Here is a 25,499-nt window from a genome sequence, read left to right as displayed (position 1 = left end):
TAATCCTTGTGACCTTGGTGATGCTATGAAGATGGAAAGCTTCACGCATCACGAGCTTAACATAAACTTTACAAAAGGCATTAACTCTCCCAAGCCTCAGTCCCAAGGCCTCAAACACTTTCGAAGGTGGAGAGAGCCAACGGGGAATGAGGGTAGGGAAGAGGAAGACGAATCATCCATAGGAGAAAGAAACAGTTCCTCACTTATCATCACTCTTCTTGCTTAGCATAGCATAATAGTGTTAACCACCGGCGTCCACTTCTAGTAGTTATGGGTCGGGTTTGTCAGTCCAATAGAAAAAGAGTAAGAGTGATCGCCGATGAGAGGCACACTCTAACTGGAACATTCAAGGGTTAGTTGACTAAGCACGGATACCCAAGTGTGAATGGGCGATCTCATATAAAAATCACATAAACCTAAAAATCACTCATTCTCTCATTTGTGCAATTGAAGAGTGCTCTTGCTCCATCTCCATCTTCTTCTTCATCTCCTTGTGTGTGTATGTATGTGTGTGTGCACGCGCGTGAGAGAGAGAGTGTGTGTGTGTGTGATCGAGCATTGCAACGACACGGCGACGGTGAGGCGGTTGAGCGCAACATGGTGATAGCTCTCTCTTCTTCGCGGCGAGGAATCCTCCACGATGGTGAGCATAGAGCGGTGAGTGACACACCCTTGCTCTCTTGAGTTTGCTAGATTAGTCTAGTTGTGTACTTGCAGCCATTTGTGGCTCGCACATAGTGTACGACAAGTCCTTTGCTTTGACACGGGCGACAGAAGCGTACATTTTTTGCGTCGTTGCCGGGGAGATGCCCTGCATTAAGCTCGAATAGCACTCTATGGTGCTTTGTGGTGTAATTTGAGATGTAGGAAAGGTAGAGAAAAAAGGTGTGTGGCTGTTGAGAAGAATTTGTAAACTTTGTTCTTACTGCAGTATACTGTTTTTGTTAATAAGGTGTTACAATGTACTCTTTTCTGTTGATAGGTGTTAGAATTAAGGTATTATATCTATAATGATATGTAAGGTACAATAAGTAGATCTGTTAGTTGATTAGTTGTTGTAGTACTGTGTTAGACAGTGTGTAACAGTAGCTCTGTTAGTTGTACGTAGGTAGGTTAGGAATGTGAGTGTGCGCGCACTGCAGCGGGGCGACATTATCTCAAAAAAAATTTAAAGAGAGGACCGGGATCGAGAACATTCCCCAAGCCCAAGCCCAGGCCCAAGCTTCAGTCACCCTTTGAAATTACTTGTTTTAGCCTCACGCCTAAGTGAAACTCGACCCTTTTGAGCTTCAGATAACCGAACGCTGTGATGTAAAACACACCACGACCCCCTGAGCGATACGCACGTTTTGAGATATCACACGCTCTAATCCAAAAAGCGATCGTAAAAAGACATTAAAAAGCATGAAAAAGGAGTGAAAACAAGATGCAAAACGCCTAAAAAATCAAGTGGTTAATCTTCGAGGGTATTCGCCAACGTTTGTAGGGTGCCAAAGACACATGCATCTGCGCTCTGATCGTGTGCTAGAGGCCAAGCAACTAGCGAACACTTCGACTCACGCCGGTTCTCAATACCTAGCTACCTTAGGTTCCGGGCTCTCGACGAGGACCCAAGGTAGTATCACTCAGGACCCACTTATTGCGCCCAGTGACTCTTCCTCTGACTACAACGTCATGAAGGGTTACCCAATGCCTAATCCTAATAGCTCAAGCCAAGACATGCATGCCATGGACCCACGGTCCGGACCGAGCGTGCTTAGCCGCTTAAAGGAAACCTTTAGTAGAGCTCCAAACATGGAGCTAACGATGTAAATGAAGGGAGTGGGGAAGTAAATACTCCATTCATGACCAACATAGATCCCATGCCTGGAGAGTGCACGTGAATACTTCATTCACTCCACCCCCTACTCTTCAGAGCTATTCCCCTCCAAGGTTATATTACCTGATAGTAGAAGCCTTGCCGAAGTACAAGAGGTTGAGCGATATATCATTGCGGCTAGGGAAAGGAAATCGAGAGCTTGCGCAAGACGGAGCAACGAAGAGAGTTAAAAGCGAAAGCCCCTATGTCAATATCCTTGCTAGAAGAGCAATCGAGTGCTCCTAAATTAGCAACCACTAAGGATCAACCCATAGAGAGCCACATTGCATCTAGTTCAAAAGAAACCCCTAGCACCTCAATCTTAGATGGAGCGTTCCTAAATGAAAATTAGGAGTACAAACTACAAACGGAAACTCTAACCGACCTATACACAGGTCACACCTATCACGTGGGTTGGTTAGATGTCCTACAATCCACAACACATGCTACTAGTGTAGAGGATCAACAACAAAGAGTTTGTGAGGTCATCCATAGGGTTATTGAGCTAGAGAGACAGAACAAGGGGATCCACATGCCTTCAACGGGTTTCATGAGATTCTTGGATATAAGAAAGACTAAACAACCAACCTTATCGCAAATGGAGACTCCTTCGGTAAGTCCGATGGATCCTCCATATGTTGTTTCGCCAGGAGTCTTAGTGCAATCTGAGCCCACAAGTGATAGCTTTACCTTTCCAAGTCTAGGTCATCTTTCCCTGGATGACACAATGGCTACCATGCCTACCCCAATGATGGACATGCCAAGAAACACGTCATGGATCTCATTTGTTAGTAAAGCACCGTTACATGGTAGCTCAATGCTTCCAACAGTACCTACAAGTGTGTATCAATCGTATACACCTATGGGTCCTCATACTCATGTAGCCCTTACCCCTCCCATTGTTTCAACAACCTATGCTCTACAACCACAACACCCAAGCTCTTATATCCATGGGACCATACTAGCTAGCATTAGCATGTCACATCCGACGAACTTTGGACCACCACATGGCACAACACCGTCCCAAACTTGGAACCCAAAGGCTTCCTATGCGCCAAGCCCAATACCAACATCTACTCCACATGTAGTCTCTGGAGCGCCTTCACTGACGGTGTCTGCTCACTTAGGTGATTTGGCAACATTTGCTCAAGATATCGATCGATCTATTGTTGAGCATATGTGTAACATTTGCTCAAGATATCGATCGATCTATTGTTGAGAATATGTGTAACATTTGCTCAAGATATCGATCGATCTATTGTTGAGAATATGCGTAACACGCCTGATAGACAGCCTAGAAGTAAGGTAGTACAAATAGCCAAGCTCACACAAAAATTTAGTGGAGATGGGGATGTGAGAAAGCATATCGAAGTGTTTGAACAAATATGCGATTCTCTAGGAGAACACAATGACCTACATAAGAGTAATGTTTTAAGCCTAACCTTAAGTGGGAAGGTTAGGGATTGGTATAGAACCCTAAGGGTGGAAGAAAAAACAATTTACCCTTAAAAGAATACATACGAGAGGGAGTGTTTTGGGGTGTAGCCTCTCAGCTCCAGAAAGCCCAACGAGAGGAAGGAGAGTAGATGAGAGACTTTATTAGTCGCTTGAAGCATTTGAATTCTCGTTGTAATCCAAATGAGTGCTTCAATAATAATAATCAATTGCTCAATAGATTCATTAGGGTATTACGACATGAGGATATCTACAATGGCGTAGTCATTAGAGGTATCACCACTTGGGAAGCAATCACCACCAATGCGATCCAATCGGAGGATAATTTAATGATTCAAAGAGAAAGAGTGTCTGTTGAGCCTAAATCTACTAGCTCGCAAGCGTCGAGGCATCAACCAATGACCCTAAAGCGTATTGCTAAAGAGCCAAAGATATATGAGATGACTTTAGCAGATCTCACCAAGGTCATTCAAAAGAGTCTTAGAGACAATCGTGCTCCGCAAAACAATCATATGTATCCAAGAAGGTAGCAACAATGGTGCTCAGTATGCTATGGTTCACATAGTACCAGTGAATGCCCTACTTTTAGAGTAAAACTCAATGGAAATTGCAATGCTTGTGGGAGGTATAGTCATCAAGCTAAGGATTGCATAGTATTTAAGCGCACGATGGTCAATAGACCAACCTTAGCATGGATAGACACACCTCGATTGCCTACAGCATTGATGTCGACCCCACCTCTTGAACAAATGTCACAACATATGGTCCCTAGGGCCCAGAATGTTGTTCAAACAACACCCTTACCACCTCCAGTGCTAGGACCGCAACCACCACATCCGAGAATCACTTATGTGAATCAAGTGGATTGTGAATCATATGTTGCTTGTTTGGAAGGCTGTGAGAAAAATATAGACCCTAATATTGCCTATGGGATTGATGCGCTTGAAGAAAGTCCACAATACTACATGGAGGACTATTGGGGACAAGTCAAACCTATCTATCAAGTAGCTGCTCTTGCTGCAAGAAGACAAAATATCAATTACACTGCCAAGAGACCACCTCTTCAATGCTATGAATGTGGAGGTCCACATCGTGTGGCCGAGTATTTTATTAGGCTACAAAAGAACGTCACACTAATGCAAACCAATCAAGCGAGCACTTCAAATGCCACACTAGTGCAAACCAATCAAGCCGATACTCATTTGTAATCGATGTGGCATAGATCATTTGATTGCCCAATGTCCGAATAATCCAAATGCGCCGAAGATCACGCCATTAAACTTGATTGAGGTTATCGAGGAGCCGTCACAAAGTACACTTGTGGTACCAGTAAACATACTCACACGATCGATGCTCCAAAAACAAAATTATATTCTTGAAAAAAGAGACACGACATCAATTGCCCAATCTCAAAAAAAAAAAAACACACGAAGGAAGAGATCGCAAAAAGCGGCGAAGTCAGACCCCAGTTCAAAGACCAACGTAGGGACTGGTGATAACCCCATATATATGAACGACAATGAAGAGGATTCTGATTCAGGTGAAACCATGGAGACCAAAACGACCACTAAGAAAGAAACCACCAACAAGGAAGATCATCATGAGCCACAAACTTATTGTTCAATTATTAACTGATACACTACTTCAAGTTCGTTCATGGGAGAGTACCTTACCACCCTTGCAACTCGATGAGGCACCCAAGGTAATAAAGAACTATTGGCTAAAATCATCACCTATTACCAATTGGAATAACTAGTTCCAAAAGGTGATGACATCTTTTTAAAGTATGATCTATCCAAGGAAGGGGGGAGTCTTCATTCACGTCAACCTATTGAATTATTTTCCTGTTACCCTTGTTTCCCTAACCCTTGAGCTTTTCGATTTTAGGGATTGTATATATATAGATATATAGTAACTAATCACCCTAGTTTAAAACCAAAAAAAGAAAGTAAAGAGCAAGAGCAATTAGCAAACGAGTGTGTATAATACTAGTCAAAATCATTGACCCAGACCTACATATCACATCCGGTACACTGAAACAGAAACCTATGTCATCAAACACCTTTGATCTTCATCACTCGAGTGATGGAGGATAGGTAGGATTAGTACGGTAGGAGTGTTTTTGTTTTAAAGTTTAGTGATTAGCAAAGTTCTTTTTTTCCATTGATGTGTCTCTGGAAGGCGGATGTTTGGTGGTGACTATTGTGCAGTTTGTGACTACATAAGGATGCCTTTGAAGGACAACAACAATAGAATGTTTACCTGTTTACAACGAATATTCTCCATTATATCAAGTAAACTACTTCTTTTTATCTATGTTTTCCACAGTTAGATGTTTGCATCTTGTCATTTGAGTTCTAACAATGCATGAAGTTGTGACATTGCCAATTTAGATGCTATAATTTTTTCAAACTTCTAGTACCTTATTCTTCTCTTTGAGTTTGGTCTATTAGTTGGCTTTAAATAGGTATTAGGACCTTATACAAACTAAGCCACTTAATTGCTGACTTTAATTCCTAAATAGTTTATTAATTGTAGTAATTTTAGTAATGTTTTACGCTATGAGGATATAGTTCTCTCTAACTTATTCCACCTAAGTGTGACTTGTGTTGTGGAAGTCCATGTGTTAAGCTGGTATTTGAGACCTCGAGTCTCCCGGCTAGTTTATGCTCAAGCTCGTATTTGAGACCTCAAGTCTCCCAGCTACTGGTATTTTAAACTTGAGTCCCCTAGCTACCTGTAGCAATTATGACAACACAAAAAAAAGAGAAAGCAAATAGCACAAACTTCCTTGTATTTTATGTTGATCATACTTAGGTGGTACAAGTGACAAAATCACTAGTTTTTAGATCCCGACGAGCATTCATAGGGTTAACTACTCTTTACTTGACATTTTTTAATTAACGTTGGTCAATCTAATACTTACTTTAGCCCTAGCTCTTGTGTGCTTCTCTTAGAATCAACCTAATAAACCTTAACTCAATTGCGTTTCATTCTGGTACTACTCCTGTTCTAGTTGACAATGTTACAATTCATGAATTTTCTTTTCATTTCCTAGAATATCATGTATGCATGTCACTTATTGCACGTCTGTACATGTTGCCTTTGAGCTCTCACAATGTTGTTTTTCTTTTGCTACAGGTACTCCTATCGTGGATCCCGATGCTGCACTGTTATATTCTGAGGACAGAATCTACATCAAGAAGGGCAGCATGTTAACCAACAACGTCCACTTCTAGTAGTCATAGGTCGGGTTTGTCGGTCCAATAGAAAAAGGGTAAGAGTGATCGCCGATGAGAGACGCACTCTAACTAGAACATTCAAAGGTTAGTTTGCTAAGCATGAGCCTCCAAGTGTGAATGGGCAAGCTCACATAAAAGTCACCTAAACCTAAAAATCACTCATTTTCTCATTTGTGTAATTGAAGAGTGCTTTTGCTCCATCTCCATCTTCTTCTTCATCTCCTTGTGTGTGTGTGTGTGTGTGTGTGTGTGTGTGCATGAGAGAGAGAGAGAGAGAGAGTGTGTGTAATCGAGCATTGCAACGGCACGACGACGGCGAGGTGGTTGAGTACGGTACGACGATAGCTCCCTCTTCTTTCGAGCGAGAAATCCTCCACGAAGGCGAGCATAAGGCGGTGAGTGACACACCCTTGCTCTCTTGTGCTTGCTAGATTAATCTGGTTGTGTGCTTGCAGCCATTTATGGCTCGCACACAGTGTACGACAAGTCCCTTGCTTTGACACATGCGTCAGACGTGCACAAATAGCATAGTAATAAAGATGAAGAAGATAAAGAAAGAAATAGTTCCTCACTTATTATCACTCTTCTTGCTTAGCATAACATAATAGCATAGTGATGAAGATGAAGAAGATGACAAGCTTAAGCATTGAAGCATGGCTCTTGGTTGGATTTGCATTCCATAGCCAAGAGTGTTGGTGTAGGCTCTCCACTTCTCAACAATCTTGGAGAAGGAGATGGAGCTCTTGCACTTTTTGCACTCCACACAATGAGAGAACGTGTGTGTGTGTAGGAGAGTATACCTCCCTCTCATGCTTGGTCCACATCTCTCTCTCTCTCTCTCTCTCTCTCTCTCTCTCTCTCTCTCTCTCGTATTATAACTTGATTATTTATTTTTATGTATTTAAAATCTCATTAGACTCCTTTAAAACCTATCCAATAGCATTCAAAACACATAATGAGGGCCACATGTGGAGGATCATTTGAACATGTGTCTTTTATGCTTATTAAGTCATTTGGTTGAATTGAATACTTCAAGGACTTAGTCAATCAAGCATGAAAACGTTGATGCGTTTTGAGAGTTACTTTGAATTGAATACTTCAAGAACCTAAGTCATTTGAGCATGTGAGAAACACCTCAAGCTTTTGGGTAAAGTTTCCAATAACACTTAGCAAGCCAATAAGCACCTCATGCTTGAATATTCCCACCTCAAGGTCAGTCTTAGCTTGCCTAAAGTTAAAGAACTTTTGAACACTAACTTTTAGAGGTCTTTAATGAAGCTAACCCTACGATATTTAAGCTCCATTAGGTAACATTGCTCTTTAATCTACCATCTCTCATTTAGACCCCTTTTAACCTTGGCCTTGTCTTGAGACAGATCCATAAGCACATCTCTAAATTCTAACCCTTGTTCCCGTTTATTCTCTCACATTAAATGATCAGTTTAATATGAGAACATTATTTGGGTTGATTAGATATTAGATTTTATGACATTAGGTGTGCTTATGGATCTGTCTCAACACGGGGCCAAGGTTAAAAGAGGTCCAAACGAAAAATGGTATGGTAAAGAGCAATGCTACCTAATGGAGCATTAAAACCGTAGAGTTAGCTTCATTAAAGACCTCCAAAAGTTAGTGTTCAAAAGTCCTTTGACCTTAGGCAAACTAGGGCTGATATTGAGGTGGAAAGCTTACCCAAGCATGAGGTGTTTGTTGGCTTGTTAAGTGTTAGTAGGAACTTTACCCAAAAGCTTGAAGTGTTTCTCATATGCTTAAATGACTAAGGTTCTTGAAGTATTCAATTCAAAAATAACTATCAAGAGACATAAACGTTTTCATGCTTGATTGACTAAGTCCTTAAAGTATTCAATTCAACCAAATAATTTAATAAGCATAAAAGACACATATTCAAATGATCCTCCACATGTGACCCTCATGATGTGTTTGAATACTATTGGATAGGTTTTAAAGAGGTCCAATGAGAATTTAGATACATAAAAATAAATAATTAAGTTCTTTCTCTCAAAGAAGAAAAAGAAGACACATGTTTAAATGAAATAATAAAATAATACGAGAGAGAGAGAGAGAGGTATGGACCAAGCATGAGAGGGATATACTCTCCCACACACACACACATTCTCTCATTGTGTTGAGTACAAAGTACAAGAGCTCCATCTCCTTCTCCAAACTTGGTGAGAAGTGGAGAGCCTACACCAACACTCTTCGCTATGTAATGCAAATCCAACCAAGAGTCATGCTTCAATGCTTAAGCTTGTCATCTTCTTCATCTTCATTACTATACTATTATGCTATACTAAGGAAGAAGATTGATGATAAGTGAGGAACTATTTCTTTCTCCTATTGATGATTCTTCTTCCTCTTCCCTACCATCATTCCCCGCTAGCTCTCTCCACCTTCGAAGGTGTTTGAGGCCTTGCGACTCAGGCTTAGGATAGTTAATGCTTTTTGCAAAGTTATGTTAAGCTCATGATGCATGAAGCTTTCCATCTTCATAGCATCACCAAGGTCACTAGGAACACAAACATTGTATTGTAACAAGTCTCTCTTGATGGGAGAATCTATAATACAAACGTCTTTTGGAGGGGAGACCAGCTCCAAGTAAATCCGATCCTCAACTATTGTCATATTCTCTAATACTCTCTCTCTTGCAAAAGTATTCTTCCTGCCAAGTTAATTAAGTATTATGTTCATGTTGCTACCATCAATTAAGTTCACTCTCTATGTTCTCAAAGTAATCTCACAAAAATGCCCACTATAATTCTCTTAATTCCGTTGTTCTCAAAGTTTATAGCCCATTTCCATTACAGTTACGTACCAAAGGTAGAGTACTCATATACCTAAAGCATATTACATAGTTTTTCCTTGATTTTATCTTTGTAATTGATGAAAGATATTTTCTTATTTTGCAGTGCCTTTCCTTTAACTCTATGTGGTCAAAGGGTCGTCACTTTTGTATGCGCCACATTGACGACCGTAGAATCACCATGGAAGGTGGCATCATAGGCAACTTTGACATAGATGGTGATGAAGCCACGTACTGTGGAACTATTGAAAGGATACTAAAGATTAATTTTGGAACCTTTCATACCTTCATCTTCAAGTGCAAGTGGTTGGCAAATGTGTCTAAACAGCATGAGAATGGCCTCTACATGGGGGACTGTCACAAACTGCTGACGTGCCAAAGCCTAAAGAATGGAGCCAACTTACGGATGCCGATCGAGGGGCCTAAACCCTAAGAAGAGCAAGTAATAGAAGAAGTCCTACCAACTTATGGAGACCCCGTCCGATGGGCCCCAATTGACAAAAAGATTAAAATAAAGTAGGTCGGCAGCTGATGACGTGGCAGTTTCTGAAAATTGCACTGACACGATGACGTGGCAGCCTGTACGAATTTTCGCGTTTTCAGTTGACTGATGATGTGACTGACAGCTGTACGGATTTCCATAAATTACGCTGGCAACTTTTCGCATTGCTTTTTGGACCAGAAGCTTTTAAGTTTAAAGGCTTTTCATGTAAACTGCTTTTCAAGACAATGGCCTTTAAATATGAGGTTAGGACTCATTCTCTAACATGCTTCCTGGAGAAGGTGCAGAGTCTGGAGTACCGGCTTGTACTGTGTTGATGCAATATAAAGAAATACCGAAAGGGGCGCCAAGGTTTGGGGCCAATACTCTCTGGGGTGGAATTCTGTCACTCTGTGTCGCGTGTCGTCTCTCTCTTTTAGTTCAGTTGTTATTGAAGTGCTAAAAGTTTATTCAGTCTGTTCTTTTCTATTGGCACGTGGTGTCCGTTTTGTGACATGGACTCTAATATGCATCACACGGAGAGATATGACAATTTAGTTTTGTCACGCAATTGTGAGCAAGCGAGTGACTCATCTTTTTTATTCTTATTTGCTTGTAACATTAATTATACCAATATTACTCACTTTGAGCTTCTCTTTTATAGGACATCTACATCCCAACAATCCACCAACCAAAACTTTCGTTCGTAATTCTCGTAACACCTCGAGGGAGAACCATTTTCGTCACTAACGAAGTAGAGACCATCTTCGACCCTCTTACACCTGCTTCTTTGGATGAGGGGAAGACAGGAGAGGGAGATCGATGATTCAAGTCCGACGACTGCAAGTCTTAGCAAGGATAATTGCCATCATGATGATGACGATGAGATGGAGGATGACGAATTCGAAGATGATGAAGCCAGCGCATCCACAAACGACAATTCTATTTCTCTCTTTATTGATTTAATTAAGAGCCATGGGTTTAAAATTGGATAACGCTTTTTGTAGGGATCTTTGGGAAGATGATTCATATACATTTTGTATACTTTAAGTTATGAAATTTTATTGTCTTATCATCCATTCATCTCTCTCTCCCCCCTCTTTCTCTCTCTAATTTTGTGAAGCATGCTAAATTATGTTAATCAAGTGATAGTGATTAATTTAATTGATAACAAATGTATAGACCATGTGCGCGTTGCTGCAAAATAAAGCTTGAGGAAACTAACAAAGGTGTTACCGTCTCATAAAATGTGGACACATGGACACACTTCACTCTATCATGCAAACGCCTCGACAAAAGATGTCGTCCATGTTTAGCTTCTCATCTCTGGCATTGCTTGCTTTACGTGGAGCCGCATGCATTCCTTTAGGATGGAGCAGGCCCTTTGTTGTTTCATGTTTATCCACATAGCTAATAACTAGCGTTTCATGTTTTCATTTTATTTTTTTCACATTAAAAAGGCTTTCGATACGGTTTCATTGCCGCTACAATGCGAACCCTTGGCTTTGGTCCAAAGATAGTCAGTGTTGTATACTTCTTATATGCTCGCAGTACATCTTCAGGCCTCCTTGATGGAGAGCTAACAGAACCTTGGTCTCTTGGATGCTCTGTCAGACAGGGTTGCCCACTTAGCGCCTTCTTGTACGCCATTGCCGCTCATCCTTTGTTATTGCATTTGGATCACTTAACTTCGCCCGATCGTCTTTATAGGCTGAAGTTACCCAATGGAAAAGACTTCGCATGAGGGCAAGCCTATGCTGATGATTCGTTGTTCATGCCTCGTAATAACCAGGATGATGTGCGTGAAATTATGCAGGCACTGGATACATTTAGCTTGACAGCAAGCCTCAAGGTTAACTTTTGGAAATCTAAACTCTTGCCTCTTGCTGCTTGTGGACTGGCATCATCTTTTATGGCCTGTCGAGATTCTCGATCCACATGTGTTGGTCAGGCACTTAGGATATCCTATCGATTGGCAGGTTATAATACGCAGCAAATCAATCGAGTCACGATTGAATGTCAAATTGCACTATTCGAAACTGTCTACATGGCCGCTACATGTTCGACTTCGAATTGTGCAAAGTATAATGATGGCATATGTTCAATTTTACTTGTCGTTGTTGCACTTGCCTCACTCCCACCCCTCATTAGTTATGTCTAGTATTGTATCTCACTTCTAGCGCACCAGTTCTCATAAGAAAGGCCTCTGTTTGATAACAACAAAGCGTCTTGGGGGACTGAATATTTTGGACCTTCGTCGCCATGCATTGGTAAGGCTATGATATTGCCTACTCTTGCACTGCAGTCTTAGCCATGGACAGTTATGGTTGTTGATCTGTCGGCATCCTACCACTCTTGCCTTTGGTCATTGGCAAACTTCCCTTTGGGAGACTATGTTTGGCAAGATGGTCGATATTATTCATGGTTGCTCGATCACCTCTGCCTCGCTCTCCGCTTGGAAAGTTGTAACGGATCATCCCTCTTGGCATGGCAAGCAGCAAGCAGATGGCAAATTGTTGCGGTTGGAAAGCATTCACTAGAGCAGGGTGTTCCCTTTTCCCTTCGTTCATCGGTAGCCTCGTCAAGCCTACTTCCTCTCTAGTCGTGGCATACACACGATGGATGATGTGGTGGATTCATCTGGGAATTTGCTTACTATTTCTCAAGCAACAACATGCTTTGGGTTGGACCTGCACTATCATCAGATTTGGACCCTGCTTCAACATATGCTAGATGTTTTCCTCCCCATTCCGTCGCTGGCCAGTGGATGTCGTATGCAAGATTGAAATTTATGGGACACTTCTTTGGATGTGATTTATGCCCGCCACATCTATCCTTCTCTCATGCAGGACTCTTGCATGTGGCTGATCACCGTAATGCGCTTTGGGATTTACACAAATCTGATCAATGGTGGAGACAAGATCTTACTACAATCTAGAAGTCTCACTTGCCTCTTAAAGAGCATTTGTTTCTTTGGCGTTGTTTGCTCGGAGTTCTTCCAGTTGGAACATTCCTTGTGACCCGTCACATTAGCTCCTCTCGTTGTGTCGATTGCTTCGCTGCTTTCGGAGTATCGCTGCACCGGGGCTTTCCTTCGACGCGTTTCTGCTTGTATGAACCTTCGATTTCCCACGGTAATTTTCCACAAACGATTCTGGCTTTTTGGCATTCTTCCGACTTCCCTCGAGCAATTTGTCATCTTCTTCGCATGGTTAGATTTTGGTCGTTATGGTATTTGTGGCACTGTCACAATCTCCGCATGTTTCACCGGCATGATGCACATCCTTTTCCATCGTTCAAGATTTCGTTGAGGCAATCATTACATTTTGCCTTTGAGTTTGGCAACATATCCCTGGAAATCTCGCAACTCTTCTATGTTTTCTTTCTGGCGCATTCGCATCCCAGAGCACTTATGTGTTCTTCCCTTTGTATCTAATCTTTTTGGTGGGTTTTCCTCGCTTTGAGGTTTCCCATAGGTAGATTAATCAAAACGGATTTACAAATAGTGTGTGCGTGCACGCGCGAGCGCACACATAAGCATATGCACCTTGCCAACTACATCTGCCTCGAGTTGTAGTCATCTACACTAGTTGAATGCCATAGTAATATTCTATGAGCATTCTTTACTAAACCTTCTTCTACAAGTTCTCCCTAATCTTGCTTGATGGCCATAGATTCTCTAGCAAACATTAAAGAAAGTAACGGATACTAATGTCTGCTTCTACCAAGTGCTACATAAAGGGTAGTCCTTATAGCATCAAAATGCATTAAAAACAATTGAACCTTACAAAACATTTGTATGCATTGCAACTTTTATCAAGGGGCCAACACCATCATTCTATTGCACAAACACATAGGTCATGAAGTACTTGTAATCTTATTAGAAGAACACAACACTTCACGTATATGGCCTTTTGTATAACAGGCAATGGGAATCCTCATCACATAGAAGGCCTTCCAATTTTACAGCCTGTAAGACCAAGTTGGGTAACAACCTCCAATTAGCTCTTGATAGCAGAGGTTTTCTCTTAACCTAAACAAGATGCAAGTTAAGCACCAAGTTTAGTTCTTTGCCATGTGGAGCAAAAGCTCCCATCTTCCCAATATCCTACTTCGAGAGGGTCACTAAAGGAAGGGAGCATGTACCACATACAAGGAAGCTAATTATAGAGCGTCCTTGACACTACAAGCATTGACTTGTGCTCAAATGCTTACTTTGATACGAAATACGCACAATCTTGGCATGCCTCCCTGATGGCCTTTTGCAAGCCAAAAATAGAGTTGTATGGTCACACTAGCGTGTGAAAGAAATTATCCATTGTCTGCATGTTCTTCTTGTTGGAGGTGTACATGTACCATGTTGTGTGGGACTAGTCTTCCCAACATCTACGCATACACATAATCGACAGGGAAGGGCACATATGATTCCTACTGCCATGGGCATATTCTTATAAGATTCATTAGTTGCCACAATATCAAGCGCCCAAGTTCCAAAGCATGATTGGACCATTGAGTGTAATAAACCCCAAGCAGCAACACTCCTCTCCATCTAATTGCAACTACTCCCTCTTTTCAAAACATACATTCGACGTCTACACAAACGCAGCACGAACCATCTCCTGTAAAGTGTGCACGTAGTTATCAACTACCCTTGGTAGAAGAAGCAAAGAAGAATTTTAACGTCGTAGGAAACTATCCCAAGAGACCTTAACAATCTATCCAACAAGGAGAGTTGAACTCAAGATCTATTATTCAAGAGAGCCTTAAAAGCTTACCAAATCCACATGGGGGGGGGGGGGTGAGAGAGAGAGAGAGAGAGAGAGAGAGGAAGAAGAAGAAGAAGAAGAAGATGTTCGGCTCTCACTAAATATCGGACTCTCAAGGATGTGGCATCCTTGAGAGCTTCCAAGTGGCGCGCATGTTGACTTGTTGGGCCGATGCAGCATGTCAAACTTGGGCACTTAGAATTTTCGACTACCCCAACCCCTTGCACAAAGAGCGAAATGCTCAATCAAAATGTTGACTATGCATTGCAGTGAATGAACCTGCAAGATTCGAACTCAAGCGCCCGCAAAGAGAGGCGAAGGCTCAAGCCACTAGCATAGCAAGGGGTGTGGATGTTGGAGGTCGTGTTCAAAGGTGCTCATTGCTTAAACCTTGGGGCGCACCGGGGGGGGGGGGTATAAACCTTTTAGATGTTGACCAATTACCGGTAAGCAAGACTCTTTGCCACATCGACAGAGAGTTTGATATCTAGCTCAAGCCGATTGTTTTAACGTCGTAGAGAGAGACTTTCAGACAAGCAAGCAACAGAGGCTTCCCAACTAAATTTAGCTACATGAAAAGTGAGCCAAGTGCCACATAGAAGCAAACATTATCACATAGCCTGCTTGATTATGGAAATATTATAGAACTCTAATGATTATGTATCTTTAGCTAAGAGGTCATATTGGTGTACTCTTATCTCGTTCGAAGTAGCTAAGAACGTGCAATAATCTTGAGGTAGGGCTCTTGGCTTGGAGATATAATGCCTACTTGTTAACAAGTTTCGCTAGCTCCTAAATATTGGTTATCCCCATTAGTTGGGTTAATTGTTTATGGGTATTGTTTTCGTAGTGTCATCTAGTTCACATAGTGTATTGTGTGATAATTAGCATAAAGAGACCATTCATTAAATATATGTAGATATGGAACTCTCAGAGGGAACAAGATTTCAACCTTGGTAGTTTGGCCTAGTCAACTTCTCAATATGGGTGGAGTTCCATCACCTTTTTTTGCATACCAGTCACAATCAAAACTGTAAGCGAGAAGCTCGTAAGGTGTTGGGGGTTGCCCCAAGTTTGACTATATCTCCTCCTAGCATTCCCAAGTTCTCATTAGAACGGTCGTGTGGGTGATGCAATGCATCTTTAGTAAGAAGTTTATGGATGGGTGTTCTATGACACCAAGGTTTATTGTTGCTCAACGCCCTGGAAAGGAAGAGTTCAAATGCTACAACGCCTTCCGTATTGAAAATTGAAGAAGCCTATGGATGGGTGTTCCATGACACCAAGGTTTTTAAAGGATTTAGCATATGTCTCAAAGCATTATTGCTCTTGAGGAGCATCGATAAAACGTCCTGTCAATCAGCTACAACTCTTAATATTGACCCTTGAATGTAGGAAGCAAGATGCAAGAAAAGGAACGTCAATACATCCCTAAAATTAGAGTGAAGTATGGACCAGATGACATCATCATTTGAAATTGAGAGATACTCTGCTTGAGAGCACACTAAAGAATAAATGCCATCTAATCTTAAAATATCAAAAACTAGAGTAGCTAAATGGTATCTTAATTCTAATGTGAAGGTGTCAATTGTGAACCTTAAAACTTTTAGAAATTTCCCAATCACTGCTGGTAACTCCACAAAATGCGCAAGTATAATGACAGCACCCAACGATTGTCTCAACCTTAGCATGATGTAGCTTTAGAAGTGATTGTTTGAGCAACGATGACGTGTAAGTTTAGTTTCAGCCGAAGATCTCAGCTTAGAGCTGCGGTCATCCAATAATACTGTATTATCTCTCAGATAATTAAGATTCATGACATCTCATGTGTGCATGCACGCATTTGTGTGTGTACTGTGTGCACAATCGTACACAATACATACACGTATGCGCCCTGCCAACTACATATGCCTCTTGATGTTGTCGTCAAACTAGCACAAGGAACTTTTAAATCTTCTACATATAGCCCAAAAGAAAATTTCTCTATGTTTTTCACTACTTTAGATACACATAACTTGTACAAGTCTAAAGTAGAGAACATGAAGCATTCTCTATCTATATAGGTAGTTTACATAATTAGGTACTCTTTTGTCCACATTATTAATAACTATATAGAGGAATCCTAACTAACCATTGTAAATAACAGTGTGTAAAGGAGCCTATCCAATTAAAGTGCATTTATCACAAAGACAAACTCAAGCATAAAGTGTGTTTTGTTACACCATTACAAAACCCTTGGAAAAAACAAATTGCATAGCTTTGTGTATATGTGAGAAGCCAATTTTAAGTGTGTTTATCACAAACACAGAACCTATGATTAAAGTGTGTTCTGTTAAGCTATTACAAAGCCTGTGGGAAACGACAAATCACAATGCCTTTTGTGTGCGTGCATGTGTGTTTGTGTGTATGTGAGAAGTGGTGTACAAAATAGCTACCCATATACAAACAAGAGATGAACCACGCTCCTCGGTCAAGGGATGACAACATAGCACTACAACCGCATTTTTAATTCAACTACTATAATATATTATGCCTCTGATTTGTAGGTGGGTGGTTGTATCGGGCCCATGAAGTATATTCCCCACTTTGCAAATGCTCTCGCTTCCATCAATAATTGTAATGGAATGCTATTCATTTGAGTGGGCATCTTAGGCCTTCGGCACATGTTACCAATAATGCTTCAACTTTTGACCAAAAAACCAAATTTAGAGATTCAAGAGTGCCTATATTTCTTCAGTTTTAAAACAGTTTTGGCAAGCCCAGCACCAAATAAGATGCTTCTCATATTCTTTGCCGTAAGGCCTTCAATGGCATACATATACACAATCAAACAATGCACCTGGAATTTTCTCTCAATCAGCTGAAGATGAGTCGGCAAGCCATGGTGAACTGGATGCGCGTTGAAGATAATATTGAGCTATGGGGAGTCGATGCCAAGGGCGCTCGCCACCTGAGGAACAAAAACAATACGCATGTAAGCCAAGCAGTTCACACGAAGATTGTGCAGCACGAGAAGCAAGGAAAGGGGCACCACCAGCACGAGAAACAGGGGCAGGGAAGGGGCAGCACCAGCAAGAAGAAAACTGAATGCAGGAGCAAAAGAAGCTAGCACAAGGAACTTTGGACACACTACTATTTGGCAAAAAATATGAACTTGCTAGACAACTTACAACTTCAAAAAAAACACAACTAGTAAGAGTGCAAACCAGTAGGTGTGAGAAAAACTCCCATATGCAATATAGCAAGCTACTAACCAAATGGCAATTAAAATTGCCATATGGTAACAATATTGCCATACTACTTTACACAAGAAGTTTTGGACAAATTCTCAAAATAATTCCCACATTGTGACTTACCTGAACATCATGAGCTTCTGTGAGCGAGGCACCGCATACCTAGCTAGGTATGCGGTGCCTCTCGAGCAGAAGCTCTTGATGTTATGCATTGTATGAAAAACACTGAAAAAGACTCTGTTTTCCTACATGGAAAAATTTCTAAATCTGCTTGTGTTAAGGCACGTCCCAAAGTTACTAGATTGCCCTTACATGTGAAGAGTTTGAATCTAGTAAATTCATCTAGCAAGTTTTATTTGAGTTAAAAACATTTTTAGAAGATTCTCATGAACCAGAAATTTAATCAGCAACATAAAAGATTATAATTATTCCATGATAGTAAAATGAACATCAAATTTTTTTTTAACTCTTGAAGTGCATGTATTTGATACAAAATCTCACAACAAAAAGAAATCATTAAAAAAAAAAAAAAACCATCGCTCAGAAAATTTAACATTGTGCTTGAAACACCCAGTGCTGGTGGTACCAGTGCTGGTGGTACCATAGCATTTGTATCTCTAAAGTAAAATGACAGCTCTACATGGCAAGACCATACCTTGTTGAAGCACCTTTCTTGCAGCTCTAGACATGCAGCTGGCCCAATGAGGATAATGTCGAGTGGGTAGCCACAATCTCTTTCACAACCAGACCTTTAGCTATGACATATTTTGCAATCAAAAGATTGCACACATTGCTGCAGACATGCCAATGTTGGACCACTTTCCATACACCATGAAAAGATGAAAGTATCATTCCATCTTTCAAACCACTCCACAAGCCCTAAAGGTTGTCGTATGCTAGCCATACCTGTACTATCTGGGCGGCATCCTTGTTTACAAAATTATGCCCAAATCTAACTCTTCACAGACCCGTCCAATAACATTCCTGCAAAAACTTCGCCTTCCCATGGAAAAGTTGCAAAGAAGACATCCAGCATCTGCAAGAACAGATCAACAGGTTACACCTCATACGATTAGATTTTTTATGATCCTGTTATTAACCTTTCTAGTACTAAATGATCTGTGTTCAAATCTGGTCAGAGAGATAAAACACTGCCATTAGCCCTCAACATAAGACACGATTTTTTAATATTCTAACACCTCTGTCGCCAAAACACCAGAATCACACTACTTTGTAAGATGGAAAGCAACCACTATTGAACACAAGCAACCAAGCTATCTTTTAGATCTAACCTATAGGCCGCAAACCCTGCATATGCATCTAACTCATTATACACAAACCCTGAAAAAACCACCTTAATCCTGACTGTTGTCGAAATGGGCAAATTTTTGGCCTTCTGCTGTGGAGAGCCCTCTCAGAGATGAAATGCTTTGAGTCTGCTGATCCTTGTTTTAGATTTTCATATGCTGGCACATCTGTACAGCATCGGTACCTTCGAGAGAGCAGGCCAGCTTTGTGGCATCTTCAATAAGCTTCTGAAGGAAAATGGAAGCTTCATGCTCGACATTGAAAAAAGTTTCCATTTTGTACAAACACTTGAGATGTCGCACCCACTTGAAATCAGACAAAGACCTCAGCAGCCTGCTTCATCATGAGTTGGAGAGGGTAAGTAACGTGCTTCCTGCTAATCAGATACCTTCACTTTCTGCCTAAGCCTCTCCTGCAATGGCTCTACACGATCGTATCAGCTGAAGAAAGCTTGATTGTCCTCCTTGCTGTAGTCCACCAGGCTCGTGATTTTCCATGCTTCCCGTTTCTCTAGCCTTCATCTTTTGCAATCAAGAAAGGCTCGTGATTTTTCATGCTTCCCAAGGCTCGGTTTCTCTTTTTTGGCCTGCCCAATGGGCTAAGGACGTCACTAAAGGGCTAAGGACATAGTGATGCAGTGCACTATTGTCAAAGGGTTAGTTCCATTTTGTTTCTATGACCAGTGTCCCAAGGAGGTTCAAAAGTCTTGTAAATGAAAAGGAACCATGGCCTATTCAATGTTATTTTTTAAAGTATTCCTAGGAGTTTGATCCCATGATGTAAAGTCTTGATAAAGAGCCTTTTGATGTAAGGATTTTATAAAGATTTATTTCATTAATTTGTTTTATTATTTTTTATGTTTATTAAATTTACATTTTTAATAAAAAAAAGCATTAAAATGTTTTTTGTTTTAATTTTTAATTTTATCATTTTTATTTTACTTCTTTTTTATTTTATATTATTGATGTGCAATGTGCATCTTTCATATTATTTAAGTGGGGCCTTTCATAATTTAATAATAATTTGTGATTATGTATTATAATAGATAATCTTTGCAATTAATGACTCCTACAAAATAAAATTCAATACCCTTTAAGATTCCCTTTTTTTTGAGCTCCTTCCCTCATCACCTCGCCTTCGTGCGTGCATGTCCCTATCCCTACATCCGTCCTCTCTCCCACTAAGACCTCCTGCAACAATCGTGACAAGCAATCTCTGTATGCATTTAGTGGCCCTCACAGGTTCCCTTGCACACGACAGAGTTTGGGTGAAACCTTGGCTCTCACAGGTTTTTGAATCACCTGCGCCTCGTGTTGCCTCCCTCCCCAATCACTTGTGCCTAGCCATTAGCTGATGCTACCTCTACCCCAATCGCGAGCTTTCACTTAACAGTTTGCAGATGCAAAGATTGCAGGGCCATGCACGTGCTTTGAGGCATGACATGATGAGAGAGAGAGAGAGAAGGTTGAAACAACGAAACAATGCAGACTGGGGGCAGCGAAAAAGAAAGAGAAGAGAGATGGAGACACGTGTTGTCTGCAGGTTGGTGCATACACAAGAGAGAGAGAGAGAGAGAGAGAGACAGAGAGAGTAGATTGCAGTCGTCGTCGGCAACCCTAACAATAAGAAACATTTGGTACCCCCTAATAGATAATATAATTTTATATTAAAACACAATAAAAATTCCATGTGATTGTAGGCACATATTTAAACTTACTATCCCTCATCTCCCCTTACCTTAGTAGGCCTTTCTGCCTTCTCACCTTGTTAATTGTACAATTTTTTGATTGGTCAAAAAGTTAATGGACACTCAATGTGAGAGGAACGCTATCAAGAATATAATATAGCACCATTTAACATCTTGATCTGGAATCTAGACAAGCTCGAGAGTCAGGACTGTTTAATCTAACTAATGGCCGCCCTCACAGAGAGAGAGAGAGAGAGAGAGAGAGAGAGAGAGAGAAAGAGGACAGCGCAATGCTCTATCGCCATGCCCCAACAGCTCAACCTCACGCTCGAGCTCCTACAAACCCAACTCTCAGTGGAGTGCTCCATCGCCATGCCCTAGCAGCTCAGCCTTCCGCTCGAACCCAACTCTCAACAAACTCATTACGCACCACCCCTGGCCCAGAGAGAGAGAGAGAGAGAGAGAGAGAGAAGCATCAAATTCTTGTGCCTTCCTCCTCCTACTTCATCATCACCATTGCCGCACCTCTTTCAGATCTGCTCTTGTAGGAGAGTTGAGTTGTGTCTTCTTCCCTCTCTTTGGAGCTCTCTTAGAAGAGGTGAAGTATATCTGCAACAATAGAGCCACAAAAAAGAAGGGTTCTTCCCTCGGCACATTGAAGTTGCTCCATCCTCCTCGGATTCAAGGTAGAGAGAGATCCACTCGCCAAAAGTCACAAAGAAGAGAGAGAGAGAGAGAGAGAGAGAGAACACGGATCTGAGTAGGCCTAGTGGTAGAACAAAACCTGGTGCCCTATTATTAATCTGCTTCATCGGGCCACTCCACGCAGCCTGAGAGAGAGAGAGAGAGAGAGAGAGAGAGACAAAGCGTTTCATCTTTAGCCATGGCAAACTTTTTGAGACCGGAGCCCTAGATTCCCTGAGCACATCCTTACCGGAGACATCATAAAGGTTGTTCTTGTTCATTAAAATGTGCAAGGCACATGCACCATCTACTCAGTGTCCCCAACAACAAATCTTTGAACCTTTACACTTGCAGTCGTCTAGGAGCTCCATCTTGGATGCTTCGGAGTACCATCATACACTACCGATTGTAGCAGCACTGGTTTGCATCTTCCTCCTCACCTGGCTTCAGTACCATATGGCAACCAACTATAGCTTCACCACCGCGCGCTTTGGGTGCTCCTTCTCCCGTCCACCATCTCCTTCTTTCTCTTCATCTGGGCCTCCCGTCTGCCTCCCTCTCTCGCACCTGGCATCTCTCTCTCTCTCTCTCTCTCTCTCTCTCTCTCTCTCTCTCTCTCTCTCTCTCTCTCTCTCTCTCTCTCTCTCTCTCTCTCTCTCTCTCTCTCTCTCTCTCTCTCTCTCTCTCTCTCTCCATGCACCACTACCTCCTTTTCTCCCCTCAAAGACCTCCGAGCATCCGGTGAGATTCCCCAATAATCTAAACTGCCTCCGGGGCAGGCAGCTAAACAGGCTTGCCTTGCCCACTTCAACTTTTGCAGCGCATAGTGATTTCCCTCTACCCCGGATCATCTCTCCCCTCGCTCTTTGTCCTTCTTCTCTCGATTCGTCAATGGTTGCCACTACTCTGCCATCAACTCAGCAACTGCGACATGCAGAGAAAGAAAGAGAGAGAGATTCCTTTGCTAGCACATGTGTACCTGCGTCAGAATTTGCAAAAGGGAACTTCCTGCTTTTCCTTCGAAGTTGTGAAAATTTAGTAGCCATTAATTTGTCAAGAATATGCTTTTGTTGTTGGGGTTTGCACACTTAGAACTGTACAGTCGTGACAAGCTAGACTACTGTTGTCATAATAATCAATATCTAATTCTCCTAAGTTAAATTGATCATTTAATATGGGGAAGTGCCAGGGGAGAAAAAGCTAGAATATTGGTTAAGTTAGCAGACCGCCCACAATAGGGATCCAAAGGACGAAAAATAGGGATCCAAACGGGAGGCCATCTGCAAAAGAGCTATGTGCAACAATGGTCTTAAAAGACCTTAAGGTTCAGCCCATTAAGACTTCCAAAATGCTAAGGTTCCAAAATTCAAAGGTTGTGTCCAAAGGTCAAGTTTAGGGAAAATTGGATGCTTTGTGTGTGTCCCAAAAGTCTTTGTCAAGCCCTACATAGGAGGGGGCGAGCCCAAGAAGTAGGGGATGAGAGAGAAACTCATACACACACACACACAAGCTCCTTTTGTACACAAGGGGAAAGAGGGACACATGTCAGCTCCCTAGCCCAGATACCCACAAGGTGTCCTCAAATCCTATTGGATGGCCTTGGAGGTAGACCAATGAGAATTAGGCTAGAGTAAATCTAGTTTAATTAATTTAAAAACACTTAATAAAAGAACCAATAAGAATTAAGCTCTCTAGAAGACTATTGGACAGTCTCCCAAGGGGACCAATGAGCATTCAACAACCCAATGGCTTGCCTGATTCCTATTGGCTAGGAGGCAAAGGGGTCCAATGAGAGTTTAGTTGAATTATAAAATTACCTAAAGCTCTCACAAAAGGGGAAAGGGGGACACATGTCAGAAGGCTATCACTTATGCTACTTAAATGTCATTGGCTAAGACTGGGGAGGTCCAATAGGATGCTAGCATGGTTAGCAAGGGAGGTCGACCAAGAGAGAGAGGGGGCTGATTTTTGCAAGGCATTATTGACACACACACACTCACACAATCAATGTGTGGAGCAAGAAGACTCTCTCTCTCCTTCTCAAGCTTTAATGGAAAGCTTATCTCCTACTCCAGCTTGTGAGAAGGGAGGCCTACACCAACAACTCTTGGATTTGTGATGCAAATCCAACCAAGAGCCAAGCTTCAATGCATGCTCATCTCCTCTACCATGCTAATTACTAAGCTAAGCTATGCTAATATGAGTGATTATGTGAGGAGATGTACATCTTTCTCGTAAGAATACTCCTTCTTCGTCTCAATCTACTCTCATACCCCGCTAGCTCTCACCATCTTTGAAGGTGTGTGAAGTCTTGGGTCTGAGACGGTGAGGGAATTGATGTTGTGTTTGATAAGTGTTTTGCGTAGTGCATGAAGCTTCCATCTTCATTGCACTAGCTAGTATTGAAGGAACACAAGAAATTGTATTGTAAAATGTCTCTCTTGATGGGAGAAACCATAATACAAAGCCTTTTGGAGGGGGGACCGTGGAGGGGGGACCGGCTCCATGCAAATCCGGTCCTCAACTGTTGTCAATTGCTTAATTTCTCTCTCTTTTGAAGTATTTTTCATGCTATCTAACTAGGTGTTATGCTTTTTGTTGCTTTCTCCACCCAAGCACTCTTGTTAATCTCATTAGGAATCTATTCTAATGAAATGCTCACTATGTTTATGCTATTTTCCGCTACACACAAGTTACTAGGCCATTAAATGTTACATTGGTATCAGAGCACAAGGTTTCTCTTTTCTTGCTCAAGAAGGGAGGTCCTCAAGCTAGCTATAAATGGTTGGTGCTATTAATTGCATGTGAGTAAGTAGAATAGGGATTTTTCAGCCTTGCAGTGTGCCTGCCTTTGTGCAATTAACGGGGCATCACCGTCGAGAGCTATGGTCTTAATAGTGGAGTCCTACGGGGCTTGCCTACGGCTTAACCACTATTGAGCTATTAGAAGCTTGACAGGAGCCGGTGTTGTTTTGGTGTTGAACGACCATCTCTTCTATTCCTTGCAATTAATGGTATTCGAGCCATGGGTACAGTAGCTTGAGTGCTTTTTCTAAAGGGGTAAAGAGGAGTAGCAACTAGGGCTTGAAGTGCCAAAGTACACCTAAAAAGTTTACACCTAAAAGTTGTTAGAATGGCTGACAATAGTAAAGAGAGTGAAATTAATGTTGATAACTTTGATTTTGCTAATGAGCAAGCTACTAATGATGCCCCGATGCTTGTTAGCTATCTTGTTTCTAGGCTTCAACAAGCCATGGGCAATCCATCCCTCCAAAGTGAAGTGCAATGGCAGCTTCGTGCTCATGGGATTCTCCAACCCCCCCACCATGACGAGAGAACACTTAGGAAGCCTCCTTGCGAGACTTCCAAAAGAGTTCTCTCTCTGATTCGGGAAGAAGAAGAGGATCCCTATGAAGGGCTCAGAAATTTGCTCCTTGATGATGCATCCCCTTCTCAAAGGAGAACTCAAGAGCCTCCACCGAAGGAACGAGAAAGAAGTGAGTCTCCCGCCACCTCGATGTAGATGGCTCCACGAAGACGGTGGGCTAAACGCTTTCCATCACCTCCAAAACGGAGAAGACCATCGCATACTTCTCCACACCATACCTCAAAGAGGGATGACAAAAAGCAAGAGAAGAAAAACGCGAGAAAGAGGACACCCTCTTCTCCATCTTCTTCATCCTCTTCCTCTTATGAAAGTGATGGTCAAGACAACGAAGATCAAGGCAAGAAAAAGGCGAGAAAGAGGTCACCCTCTTCTCCATCTTCCTCAAATTGTTCATCTTCTGAAGAAAGTGACGGTGCAACCTTTGAACCATCAAAAAGAAGAGGCCATAGGAAATCCTATGCCACGTGGAAGAGGTCATCCAAGCTCAAGAAGTTCAAAGAGGGAGGGAAGAGCATCTCTTTCCTTACCTACGATGGCACTTTTGGTGCTACGGACAAAGTCTTGGCCTTTATCCAA

At 41.7% G+C, this 25,499-nt stretch overlaps 1 long non-coding RNA gene across 5 annotated transcripts in view; it reads right to left on the bottom strand.

The window, feature by feature from the left end:
• LOC147465722 (uncharacterized) overlaps positions 1-19,775 on the bottom strand; it is a 153,439-nt gene extending 133,664 nt beyond the window's left edge. For 3 of the 5 annotated variants that reach the window (XR_015189404.1, XR_015189403.1, XR_015189402.1), the window contains exons 1-3: positions 19,211-19,768; positions 18,512-18,892; positions 17,463-17,573 (exon numbers count right to left, since the gene is read on the bottom strand). This is a non-coding gene — a long non-coding RNA (uncharacterized LOC147465722). Of the gene's footprint in view, positions 1-17,099; positions 17,574-18,511; positions 18,893-19,210 lie in introns of those variants that run through there. The other 2 variants (XR_015189405.1, XR_015189401.1) reach the window with 2 other exon arrangements.
• Between the last annotated feature and the right edge of the window lie 5,724 nt (positions 19,776-25,499).

The sequence above is a fragment of the Adiantum capillus-veneris genome, chromosome 1 (genome assembly GCF_014529385.1).
Source record: "Adiantum capillus-veneris isolate H3 chromosome 1, ASM1452938v2, whole genome shotgun sequence".
Lineage (NCBI taxonomy): Eukaryota > Viridiplantae > Streptophyta > Polypodiopsida > Polypodiales > Pteridaceae > Adiantum > Adiantum capillus-veneris.
The sequence above is the reverse complement of the archived record's forward strand: the minus strand, read 5'-3'. Positions and strand labels throughout refer to the sequence as shown.